General features: G+C 40.8%; 1 protein-coding gene across 14 annotated transcripts in view; it reads left to right on the top strand.

The window, feature by feature from the left end:
• LOC134620634 (microtubule-associated protein tau-like) overlaps positions 1-13291 on the top strand; it is a 77657-nt gene that overhangs the window by 35962 nt on the left and 28404 nt on the right. For all 14 annotated transcript variants that reach the window (XM_063466878.1, XM_063466879.1, XM_063466875.1 and 11 more), the window contains one exon: positions 6081-6144. The gene's annotated coding sequence lies outside the window, so the exon portion shown is untranslated. The remainder of the gene's footprint in view (positions 1-6080; positions 6145-13291) is intronic.

The raw sequence follows: 13291 nt of genomic DNA, 5'->3' as shown, positions 1-13291 counted from the left end.
ATTGCACTGATTACAAGTCTCCTGCAGAATAAAAGAGTTCAGGACTAGATGGAGAGTCGTGATTGGAATAAGGCGAAATGAATCACAGAGGCAATTACACAGCGGCGATGGAAAGATAATGAGAAGTCGCAAGCGTTTAATGCCAAATGTGAAATGGTTATCGACACCAAAATGATGTAGAGGAACATTAAAGAAGTGCAAAGCCTAATCTCATAGTTTGCAGTACTCTTTGGGGATTAAAGACTCCCTGTAAAGTTTTGTCTTGAATTATTTCTTTGTGCAGTATCTGAGCATATTACAGAATGGATTTCACCTTGAACTCCTATAGCGACTTTGATGCATTAAACATACCCGTGTTTGCGTGTGGCCTGAGGGAGTGTGTATGAACAGGTTTGTGTGTGGGGGGGGAGAGGTAGGTTGCCTGTGTGAATTATAGATGAGGAAGCGGGGGTGATGGCCAAGTTAAAAGGGAGGAAGCAAAAACCTTGGAGGAGAGTCTCTGTCAAATTATCTGTCTGGACCACCAGCTTGAACCAAAACACGCCACAAACACAGACCGCAGCTTCAGCGCTCACGTTGTTACCACAGAGCACACGTTTCCTGCAGCATGTTTTCGTTATTATTTCAGGAAAATCTTTGTGTGGGTTTTAAAAATCAAACCGAAGAATTGAGTGGCACTTTAGTGATTTAAAGTACAGCGGCATTGCTAAGCAACACGATCGTGCAGTCTTTATTTAGCCTTTAGCACTTGCTCGAGGAGGTAGGAGTCTGTTTAGCAGAAGCTACTAAGTCATCAGGTGGCAGCCATACTCATTATCCTCAGTAACCTTGGCACTAAATACAGGCCTGTAGGTGCTTTATGGATGCTTTGCATAAAAAAACTGTCTGAGATTGTTCTTAAAACTAGACTGAAAATGATTAGAGGTGATTTCAAAATAGAAGTAATACTTGTCAGTGTTTCTTCTAAAGACACTTCTGTGGATGTTGTGAGATCATCTGCTCATCAAGGGACTGACACTTCTGGTCTTTCACCTACTAAGTGATGTGTTCACATCTGCCAGTGTTGAAGTTCCAATAACTTCAGTTCTGCCAATGGCCACTAGGGGCCAGCTCCAAAAGTGAGTCAATCCCCATGGACGTCAATGTGAAAATGTCCAACTCTGAAGCAGAAATCATATTAAACATCTTCCTGCAGTGGATGGAACTTTTCAAACACAAGGGATTAGAAATAAAAACCTACCTCTAAAACAACCCTGCTTCAAAAATAAAGAGTTTGCTACCCAGTCATTATACAAGTGCTTTTTTCTATACATAAGCACTTTTAATCTAATGTTCACATACGAATGCATCAGGGGCAACTCAGGGTGCGCAAAGAGGCAAGGGGTCAAGGAGGGGCCAAGGATCGACCTGCCAACCTTCTGATTGGTGGATGGCCTGCTTCACCTTCTGAGCCACAGCCAAACCTTTAAACTTAATCATCATCTGTGATATTGTTGAGAAAGCAAAAAAGAAAAAAAAGGTATGAGTTCTATGAAGGCCACTTTAGTCATTTTTGGATGGTCATGCCAGCTGCAGTAATTTATATGTGGCAGAAATGCTGTTCTTGGACCACCTGGTGGTGGGTAAAGCATCACTGACAAGCTACATCAGCAAATACAATAGACATCTTCAAAAGTAAAAGAACTGAAGCGACAGTGGGTTGCAAAGCAGCTTGCAGAGTCAGCAGCAACTGTTTGCACAGTGATGCAATTTAAGCAGTCTATCTGAGATTTGCAAACGACGAAGTGTACAGGCTGAGCCATGGTTTGGTGTTGAGGGGTTGGAGCTAACGTTGTGCTCAGGGGGGAACGCTGTGATGCAGAAAACTTCTTGATTATGAGTTTTCTTGGCATCCAAAGGATAGGATAAGTGTAAGAGTATGGTTCATTGTGAGCGTTCTCTCAGGGTTTCAGCATTAAGATCAGTTAATTGCCTTTGAAGAAATGTCGAAATTGACCTGATCAAGTGAGACGGATCAAGTGTCTTCTCCACTGATTTTTAGTTAATGTATGTTTCTAAAGGCTTCAGTGTGAAATTCAGATTTGGATCTCTGAGACTCTGCAGGACATTTGCCAGAGTTAGAAACTGCCAATAATGCAGAGAGGCTGCTCAATTAAAAACACAACCAGATAATTCTGGAAATGTCTTTCTGTCATTTTTTTTGCCTCTTCTCATTTCAGAGAAGTTGAGCGAGGTTTATCGGGGCCTTTCACACGACACTAAGATGAGTATTAATTTCCTGTTTGCCTCATTTCTGATGAAGAGGGCAAATCTGTGGATTATGTCGCCCTCTGACCTCCCTCTCCGCCTTCCTCCATCCTTCCTCCGTCTCCTCTCAGTTTGCCCCCTGTTTGACCCACTTGGACTCCCTCCTTCAGGGAGGCGTATGCGGGTCAAGTTGGATGTCAGGATGCACAAAAAGCGTCTAGTCATCTGTGTTCGACCTTTCCAGGGGCTGATGAGTAATGACGTGTTTGTTCCACCCTGCAGTTTGTTCTTTTGTTTGTTTTTAAACCGATGAAGACGAAGCGCTGGTGGGTTGACTGTCGCCTTGGATGACTGATAAGATTGTGAAGATGTCAAATTATCATCCTGTAAAAGCTTCAATTAATGAGTTTGGTGATAAGATAAGAAACTCTTTAGATATATAGTTTTTGTTAAAAAGCAGTCTGGGGAAATCAGTGGGTGGTTGCTGATTCTGTTGCTTTGCAGAGACAAAGAGACAGTCATGAGAAGGCCAAAAACATACTTTTTTTACTCAGTTAAGCAACTCCTGTTAATTGGTTTCATCCTACAGTGAGGAAAAGTTGCACTTAATAATGAATTACTCATGAGTATTGAAGATGGATGCACTTTTGAAAATAAAAGAATGACGAACTGCGCTGAGGAACATTTGGGTTTCATAAACAGGGCAGCTGCTGTGTGAGAGACAGGATCATTTACTGTAACCATTAAAAACATGTGGTGCTCAGTCCAGCAGTTCTATTCCTGTCACGCTCCCGATATTTTTGGACCGAGCTGTAACTATACGTCTCTCAGTTTCTTTCTTTCCCTTCATCCCTTTCTCTTTCTGGCTAAGCCTCCCTGGCTGGGCAGCTCTCCTCTGTAAGAGACATTACTTCCTGTATGATCTTAGTTTTTTTTTTTTTCTTTCTCTGCCTTTCTTCAGAGAGCCTGCCTGCCTTTTATCTTGCTCTGTCTGTATGCAGATGGATAACTAATTAAAGAAAAATAGAACTGAAGCAAAATAAGCAAAAATATTTAAAATTTTGATGTTCATTGTACCAGAGGGTAGTTTTGGAGCCCAATGACGTCCGCCTGATTTATAGCTGAGCTGCTGCCCAAAGTGGAGGAGTTTAAGCATCTCTGGGACTGACTGGAGCAGGAGATTGGCAGATGGATTGGTGTACCGATCTGTTATGGTGAATTTATGGTGCTATGGTGAATTTACTGAAATGTCCACTCCTGGGAATATTGTGTGTTAGCACACACCTGAATGCTACTGACCTGCAAACTGACAAAACTAATGCTTTTATAGAGATGCTCAGACTTATCAATCATCAGTACGCTTAACCTCTTAATTCTTAACCTCTGATGTTAGTAAGGGTAACTAAATCCAGGAGGTTCCTATAGAGCAGGGGTGGGCAACTCCAGGCCTCGAGGGCCGGTGTCCTGCAGGTTTTAGATATCACCCTGGGTCAATAGACCTGAGTCAAATGATTAGTTCATAACCAGGCCTCTGGAGAATTATAAGACATGTTGAGGAGGTAATTTAGCCATTTGAATCAGCTGTGTTGGATCAAGGACACATCTAAAACCTGCAGGACACTGGTCCTCGAGGCCTGGAGATGCCCACCCCTGCTATAGAGGAAGGACAAAGAGTCGTGTGAAAACTGTTTTCTGCTAGTTCCAGGTTCTTGGAAAGCAGCTGAATAATAAAGAGGACAGCCACAACAGGAACCTGTCCAGCAAGCAGACTAGTGGGAAATCACAAGGGCTGGGTTTTCAAAATAAGGGCCAGGAGATTATCCACTAGTAATCTGATTGCATATGGTGATGAACCATTAAAGACATATAAACAAACATACAGAAATGAGTTTCCATATAATTGAAAGTATAAAGTCTTTGCGTGGGAAACACTGAAAGTTCACCTGTAACTCAGAAACTTTGACCATTCATAATAAAAATCTGCTTTCTGTACAGTTTACATGTGGTTATAACCTTAAACTGCTAAAAAAGCAGTATAGTTTTCAGCAAGCATTAGCGGCATTAGTAAATACATTTCCTACTCTGTGCATCAACTGAGCAGACGAATGAAAATGTCTTAAATTACAAGAGACCTTGTGGTATAATTTAATAGCTAAAGGCTAAAGCTGATAAGTTAAGCATGACCACACAATTATGGGTTAATAGCATAAGCACAAAAAAATGACTGTCGAGCAAGACAACATTAATAACAGTGGCATTGTTCAGTTACTTTTTTTTTTTAAGGAAATATTTGTCTTTCCTCCTCTGTGAGTTATCTTTTCCCCACTTTTTTCCCTCTTATTCTTTCTACTCTAATAACTCACCCCCCCTTTCCTGTTTGGAAAATCTCTTCTCCCCTCCTCTCTCTCCTTCATTCAGCCCTCTGTTGCATTCGGTGTCTCTCTCCGAATGCCTGTTTTTGGCTCCAGAACTCCCCCACGGTCCTTTCACACTGTTTTAATGTTAACAGGATGGTCTGTGTTCTGCCTCCTTACAGTCCCAAAGCAGAGCAAACGTGCAAATCTGTGTTTCTTCATGGCCGACTTAAGCTTTGACTCATCCCCTGGCTCAGCCCCAGCGGTCCGATCAAAGAATTTGATAAATCTTAAAAGCAGCTCGCCGGTGGAGTGCGTCTGGTTGGCATGCACGCTCTTGTAATCACTTGTTTGTGGAAGATAATTATTTTGATTTATTCTTTAGAATATTATCATCCCTACTATTGAATTGGAAACTATCCTAATGACTTCTGTTTCTATTTTTTTTATTTATTTTTGGTTGCATAAAAACTGCGACCACATTTTAAAAACTGCGACCACGTTGTAGAACTTTACACAGTGAAAATGCATCAAAGTACTTGGGGAAATTAGTAGTAGATACCAAAAGAGTTTTTCGTGTCAGTCTCCAAACATGTTTGTTTCTGCTGTAAAGTTTTAACATGGGCATCAATGGATATTGACTCACCTTTGGGGGCAACCTCAAGTGGCCATTAGAGGAACTGCAGTTTTGGTGCTTTTGATCCACATCTGCTTCTCTCAAGAAATGAGAGTTGTGCTTTAGAAGTGCTGAATGCTAATAGTTGTTTTTTGTCAACTTTTACCAGAGTAAAACTAGCTACAATTTCCCCATTATCACTTCTAACGTATGCTAACCTACACCTTAACCCACTTACCGTACAAAGTCAGTTACAGATTAAAAGGAAATCTTGCTTTTGTGAAGGAAACCAAACAGTACGATCTTGTTAGAGAACAAAACCATTTGTTTCGTATGGTTTTGTAAAAGAAAGCATGTGCAATAACAGCAACAATAAAAAAATGCTTGTAATGACACTCAAGCCCATAATGAGAAAATAAAACACCCAGACAGGCAAAAAATATTCACACGTGCTGACACTGTGAATAGATTAGATCATCTCTGGCTTTGTTGTTGTGCATCAGCGGCGGCTTAAAAGAGAGGAAAGGCCACGCTGACGATCGGATTAACGCTGCCGGCAGACTCCAGGTGACAGAGCTAAGCTGCTGCGTGCACGCGTGTCTCACACCCGGCTGCTTCAAGCACAGTCCAAAATGAAAGCTGTCATGTAGAAAACGCCCCTCATTTGATTCAGGACTAGCTAGACAGGATTCAGAGGTTTAAATGTAAAGAACTTGGTGAATTAAAGCAGCTTAGGCTTGTTTCTGACCCAGTGACACACAGCTCACTTTTTAGAGAGAAGCATGTTACAAGTTAAACTATTTTTTTCCACAGTTTAATGATGTCCTAACATGTATTCTTTTCTTCTTTTTTTTTCCTCACAGAGAAGACGCCTCAGCTCGACACTTTCCCATCTCATTGATCACCGACGACAGCTTTTCAACTTAGGTAAGCCAACACAGTTTTAACATGAATTTTTCTCAGTATTTTAGTTAAAAACACAGCCTCAAAGGTGTTACATTAACAACATTGAATAAATTCATGAATGGCTGATGAGTTATTTCACTCCAGAACAAAGAACATAGACAGAGCACAGTGACTCATGCTCTGAAAAGCACGGCCACTATAGGGGAACAGTCGGCTACAAACATAACGTTTTTCCATTCAGGACACAGCGAGGGCCCCTGTGAGCATAATAATGTTACCCACAGCTGTCTCAATGATATAAATACCATGCTAATACAACCTGAACTACAGAAAAAAAAAACCAAAAAAACACTTTACTTAAAAAGAACTTTATCCACTTTTTAAAAAAGTGGATATTTAAATTTATAAGTGACATCTCGATGCAATTTAGAAGTAGGTGTAGACCCTACAATATTACAGAAATAACTCTACTGATAAAAAGATCCCCTATAAGCGAGTACATGGTGACTGTGGGGAGGAAGAGCTCCCTTTTAACAGGAAGAGGCCTGTTAAAAAGACTTGGCTCGACTTATTGGGGCGTGAGGGGAAAGAGGAGGAAACAGGACCATACAACCTGCAAACATGATGACACCAAAACCAACCCAACTGGGAGCCAGTTTTATAGGATAAGGCCTGGTTTCCACTTTCAGGCTGTTTTCACACCTGTAGTTTGTACTTTGGAGCTTGTTGCCCATGTTTTGGAGTCTTTTTTTCACAGGTTTGTCTGTGTTGGGAGCAACAAAAGTAAAGACAGGAAGAAAATTATGTGTTCTGGACTAGAGCCCAACTTGGATACTTTAAGTTCATTTGAAGGCCACAGTTCACCAGTGGTCAGAAGTTTACAGGCATCAAACATGGACATAAATGTTATAATAATTTTGAGCTTTAATTTATTTGAATTGTTCTTTTTCTGGGGTGGAAGGATTTTACAGCAACATCTTTAATGACTTTTGAAAAGACGAATTTGGTTGCACAAGTGCTGGAAGTTGAAAACTTGAAAACTTGACAAGGCCTCTTAACATTTTGTTAGTGATCATGATTGGCTACAACTGGTAGTTTCTCTTTGGCAGCATAAAAAGGATTGTTTGACAGCACTCATGGATTGATCAATACTTAGAACAATAGTAAGGTCCAAGGAACTCAGTGAAGGTCTAAGAAGATTTACACAAGTTACACAAGTTGTGAAGGTCTCTTAGAGCCATTATTAAACAACTGCAGATTCCAAACTCATCAGTTCAAACAATTGTATGTCAGTACAAGTTATTCAGATTGGTTGCTACTTTGCTGAGGTCTGGAATAAGACCCAAACTGTGACCCCCAGATGAGAGCAATGTGGTTAGGATGTTCAACAACAACCGAGGAACCTCTGAGGCTCAAGCCTGTCATGAATTGAAAACTGTGGAACACCAGGATCATTGTTCACAGTCATGAGGTATGTTGGGGGCTGTTTTGCTGCCAGTGGTACTGGTACACTGCACAAAGTGAATGGACTAATAAAGAAGGATGAGGACTACCTCCAAATTCTTCAACGTTGCCTCAAATCAACAGTTAGAGGGTTGAAACTTAAATTAAATTGGGTGTTCCAACAGGAAACTGAACTAGACCAATGCCACCTAACCCAAAGGGTCTCTATGCTGTTGTTTTGGTCCACACTGAGTTTGATTACTGTTTTCACATTTGTGTAAACAAACTATACTAAAAGGAGGAACAACGATTAAGTCCTCTTTTGGGATTTCAATATGATAACTATGAAGTCTTTAAGATACGATGGGCCCTGATTACTCAGGAAAAAAGAAGAAGAAAAAGGCTTCCTGCAAGAGTGTGTGAAGATCCCATTGTTTTCTCACTTCCTGCTGCTAGCCCCTCACACCTTGTATACATTTGTATTTAATTTGTGTTCAGCAGCTTATATGAAACTCATTTCTGCATGTCACGCTGCAGCTAAGCATGTTTCAGTTTGACAAGGATGCAGTTTCATGCAAAACAAAGTCAGCGGAGAGCGATGAGTTGTTTTCTACTCGGGTCTTGAACAGCTTAATAAATGTGCTCCGTCCGATTTTACCTCCACGAGATAAAATGACGCACCATCGCTGCCATCTGCAGAGCCATGTGCAATGACCTTATATACATATAAACCTACTAGAGACATCGCTGATAAACTCTGGCTTAATGAGAGCTTTTAAAGTGACATAAAGGAAAGAAAAAGCAAAAGCAGGAAACTGTGGCCTGCTGCCAGATTCACTACTTCTACTCATATGCCCCCATGACATTTCACACTCAGTTTTCCCATGACTTATGGGGCCCGGGGAGCTGGCTCTAAGTGACTGCACTCAGCCAGATGATTAGCTTGACTATTCTCAAATATTTATACATATATATATATATATATATATATATATATATATATATATATATATATATATATATATATATATATATATATATATATATATATATATATATATATATATATATATATATATATATATATATATATATATTAGAGGGGGGAATTATGCTCACAAAGAAGAGAAATGATTATTTGGGTTGGTGTCATGATGGATATTTTTGTACGCCAAAAAGGAGTCATTAAGCTGAAAGTCTAATCTTGTGTTTTCCCGCTGATATGTGTTTGAGTGGCGTCACAGAGAGAGAAATGACAGACCGAGCAGCAGGACGGAGACTTCACAAACATCTGTTTCTATATCTAGCTTGTGTTAACAACTCGCTCGCTCCTAAGCAACGACTTCTGGATGCATTTGAGCTGTGTTTGTTTGCGTGAGCCGGTGGGTGTTTGTGTACGTGTCAGTTGATTTCTAGCAGATTGTGTGCGTAGGTGTAGGTGTATACAAGTGCGCTAGTGCAGTAATTGGCATCATAATTCACTTCGGTTTGGGTAATAAAGAGAGGGCTTGGGCTGACAGACAGGAAGTTTTGAGAAACACGGCGGCGAGCTCGTGCTGTGTAAACATGTCACAGTTGTCCTGTTTGTCCTGGCAGCCGTTTGTTTGATGTGTCAATAATGGAAAGTTATTCAGTTCACAAGTGTAATTCCAGTTTCCGGTGTATCTCAGCTCTTCACGATCATGAATGGTCCACTGTCTACTTGGTAGACACAGTAGGCTGGTAGAGATTTGCCTCCACCCTTTAATACCATAATAAAAAAGAAATAATAAGCTAAAAAAACTAAATTATTAGCACTGAACCTTCAGGAGATAAATCCAAAACGAGCTTTGATGTATTTCACAGCTATAGGGCTTCATTACCCTGTCTTTAATTAGCATAGTTTTCTTTTGTTCAACTGTCTGTCAATATGTGCGTATCTGAGGATCCTGGCAGAGAGAAAGCAGTACCTCAGCCTCCAAGTGTTGTAAGTAATTAAGTAAGTATGTTTATTTATTATTTATTAAATACCTTTTACAGACAAACAGTCAAAAAGTAGTGTAAAATTAAAAAAAAAAACAAATAAAAGAACTAAAAAAAATGAAGTGGCATAAAAACAAGTTAAAAAAAACAAACACCTGTATGGTGTTATGTTCAGTCGCTGAATTTATTATTTTTACACCATCTTTACTGTAGACCTCGTCTACATGTCTCTGAGCAGTAACTTCATTTCAGTTCACGTCAGGTCAGCGATTCCTCTTTGATATCCCAGTTTGACTCAGCGCACAGCGAACCACCTCCAGCCGAGATGAACTGAATCATCTTAACTAAACTGAGCTTCAGAGAAAAAACACGGCAGTGTTCACTGTGAAGCTTTCACTGAAAAGCAGCTTCTGAGTCCTGGAAAAAATCATGTGAAAAAAAACATTTTCACAGGGTTTTAATACATGAAACTGAGTGAAAGAGACACATGTGTGTTCCACAGTTGGGTGGAGAGCTTTTTATGCTAAAGTCTGCACAGAAACACAGAGGAATGTTTAAACACCAGCGAGTCTGCAGATGAAAGAAGTTAAAAACTGTCTTATATACATCAAACAACTCGGCCTGTTAATTTAATGGAATAACAAGTGTAATCTTTCAGATCCTCCTGTGTGTGAATGTTGGAGCTGATGGACTTTATTTATACTGGTCTCAAACACACAGCTTCATGCTTATATGAACATGCTGAGTTAAATGAACTACAAACAGTCATGGTCAGAATGTTGCATCCACTCATCATCGGCATGAATGTAAATGTCCCTTAGCAAGTTGCACCTCAACCAGACACTTTTGGTCACCATCATCAAGCTTCTGGTATAATTCTGGCTGATATTTGACCGCTCCTCTTGGCAGAATTGGTAGAGTTCATTTTAATTGTTTGGTTTCCTTGCATAGATCTGGCTTTTAAACACTGTTAACAAATTTTTAATAGAGTTCAGGTCGGGGCCATTCCAAAACCAGATCATTGTCCTGTTGGAGCACCCAACTGTGTCAAACTTTCCACCATCTAGCTGTTAAATTCAGGTGATGTTTAAGAATTTGGAGGTAGTCCTTCTCCTCTCCTTCTCCTTCTCTTGTTCGTTATTCCAACCATTTTGTGTAATGTACCAGTACCACTGATGGCAAAACAGCCCCAGAGCATGATGATACCGCCACCATGCTTAACAGCTGGTACAGTCTTCTTAGGTTTGAAAGCCTCACCTTTACTCCTCCAAACATACCTCTGGTCATTGTGACCAAGCAGCTCAATCTTTGTCTCATCTCTCCATAAAACTTTTCTCCTGAAGGCATCTGGCTTGTCCATTTGGGCAGCTGCAAATTTTAGTTGAACATATAGGTGTCGGATTTGGAACAGGGGCTCCACCAGGGGGAGCAGTGATTCTGGCAATTAGGCTGACACCATTCAATCCAGAGGTTCACCTGACACAGATGTGTCGGGGAAAATACTGCAGAAGCAAACAGTTTTTGATCATGCAGTTTATTATGCTTGACTGTGTTGCTTTTCTTTCGATGTGTGTTTCTTATGCATCTAAACAATCCGGCTGTAACCTTTTTTGAAAAGCAAAAGGTGTGGGAAACGACAATAGGAGCCAAGACTAAACTGGAAGGGTTGCAAGATGATTAACAAAATTAGGAGTTTTCTCAAGTTTTCTTTTTCTTATATTGATTATTTTTGTAATCAAAGCATGAAAGGCGTACATTCTTGATTTATTTCTCTTTTAAATCCTGCTGTGTGGTATCTTTCTTACTGTCATAGCAACTAAAGAGTCTACATGCAAAAATATATAATTAATACCGCCCCCATTAGCACCACCAGCAGCATAAAAGCCTAAAATGACATCAAGAGCCCAACCAGCAACCAGCTATCAGGATATCGATGAGTTAAATGGCTCTGCTCCCATTTGTGAACCCCCCCACCCCCACCCCCCACCCCCCCCCACCCCCGGGGTCCTGCAGGCTCTGCTGACCTCTTTCTGGATCCATAACGTGGTCAAAGTCACACCTCTACTGGTCGCACTGGCTGTTATATCACCATGGAAACAATGACATCACTGCAGGATGGGGCTGATGCATGCCAGGGAACATCTACTGCTGTGATGAGGTTGGGGGCTGAAAATAAAGGGTGCAGAAAGCCAGCAGTCGGTTTCAGTTAAACTCAGCCCTGAACTGCCTTAAAAGGGGGAACATCAGTTTGCAGGTGTGGGTCACTTAAAATGAACTGCATAGCACACATTAATGAACTTACTGTTGTCATTGTTTTCGAGTGAGGAGAATTTAGATTACATAAAGTGAATATATTGTCATTGTTACTATGATGATGACTAGCCACCTGCATGGGTTTGTTTGTGTGATGAACACGGTTCAGTTCAGACTACATCGTGTTTTGGTGACAGCTGCAGCAGGCAATGTGTTTAACTAATGCACATATGTCCAAATTTGAAGGATTTTTTTCAAGCTTGGAGAAATTTTGGAAGGGTCAAGGAAATTTGCTCACAAATTACTAACAGTAATTATAAGTTAAAGTTAAGTTAAAACCTACCAAGTATAACTTACATACACCAGTTAGACATAACATTATGACCATTACAACAAGCATAAGGATTTGAGCAAGTTTGACAAACTGGCCAGATTGTGATAGCTAGATGAATCATTCAGAGCATCTCCAAAACTGCAGCTCCTCTGGGTGTTCCCAGTCTGCAGTGATCAATTTCTGTTGAAAGTGATACAAGGAAGGAACAGCACTGAACCAGAGACAGGGTCATGGGCGGCCACAGTTCAATGATGCACATGGGCAGCTAAGGCTGGCCCGTATGGTCTGATCCAGCACACAAGCTACTGTATATCAAATTGTTCATCACAGCTTGTTGCAGAAGAACGTACATAGCCACAGATCAGTCAGGGTGCCCACGCTAACCTCTATCCACCACAAGTTCCCACAATGGGTACATGAGCAGCAGAACTGGACCATGAACGATGGAAGAAGATGGCCTCGTCTGATGAATCAGGTTTTCTTTTACATCGCGTGGATAGTTGGGTTCATGTGCATTGCTCATATGACCGCCAAGTGTCATGGTTTGAAAACTGTGGGTGCTCCCATCCATGTGTATGTTACTTTGACACGAATTATGTACCTAAGCACTGTTGCAGACTATGTGCACCAGTTCATGGAAACAGTACTCCCTGCTGGCTGTCGACTCTTTCTGCAGGATAATGCATCCTGCCACAAAGTAAAAGTGGTTCAGGAATGGCCTCAAAATTCCCCAGATCTCAATCTAATCTAGCATCTGTGGGATGTGCTGGACAAAAGTCTGATCCATGGAGCCTCCACCTCAAAACTTACAGGACTTATCAGTCAAATCAGTCATCCAGTGTTGTCATATTGTCCTCTTTAGTAAGTATGTAGACATGTTGAAAAGTTTATTGGTAAAACTGTATATATGAACCCCAATCATTAATGATAAATTAAAGAGTTTTAAGGAGGGTTTAAGGAGGTTATATCCTAAAGTCCCACAATTTTACGATCCCTTTTGAGGAACAACTTATCAGCGGTGGGGATGAAGAACTCCCTTTTAACAGGAAAGAGTCCTTCAAGAGACCCAAGAGCTCGGGGAGGGGCAGCCATCCACCATGACTGGAAGAGTGTGATGGGGAAGAGAAGAGAAAAAATAGAGCCCCGAGACACGAGGCAGCAACATAAAAGACATTT

The sequence above is a fragment of the Pelmatolapia mariae genome, linkage group LG23, assembly GCF_036321145.2.
Source record: "Pelmatolapia mariae isolate MD_Pm_ZW linkage group LG23, Pm_UMD_F_2, whole genome shotgun sequence".
NCBI lineage: Eukaryota > Metazoa > Chordata > Actinopteri > Cichliformes > Cichlidae > Pelmatolapia > Pelmatolapia mariae.
The sequence above is the reverse complement of the archived record's forward strand: the minus strand, read 5'-3'. Positions and strand labels throughout refer to the sequence as shown.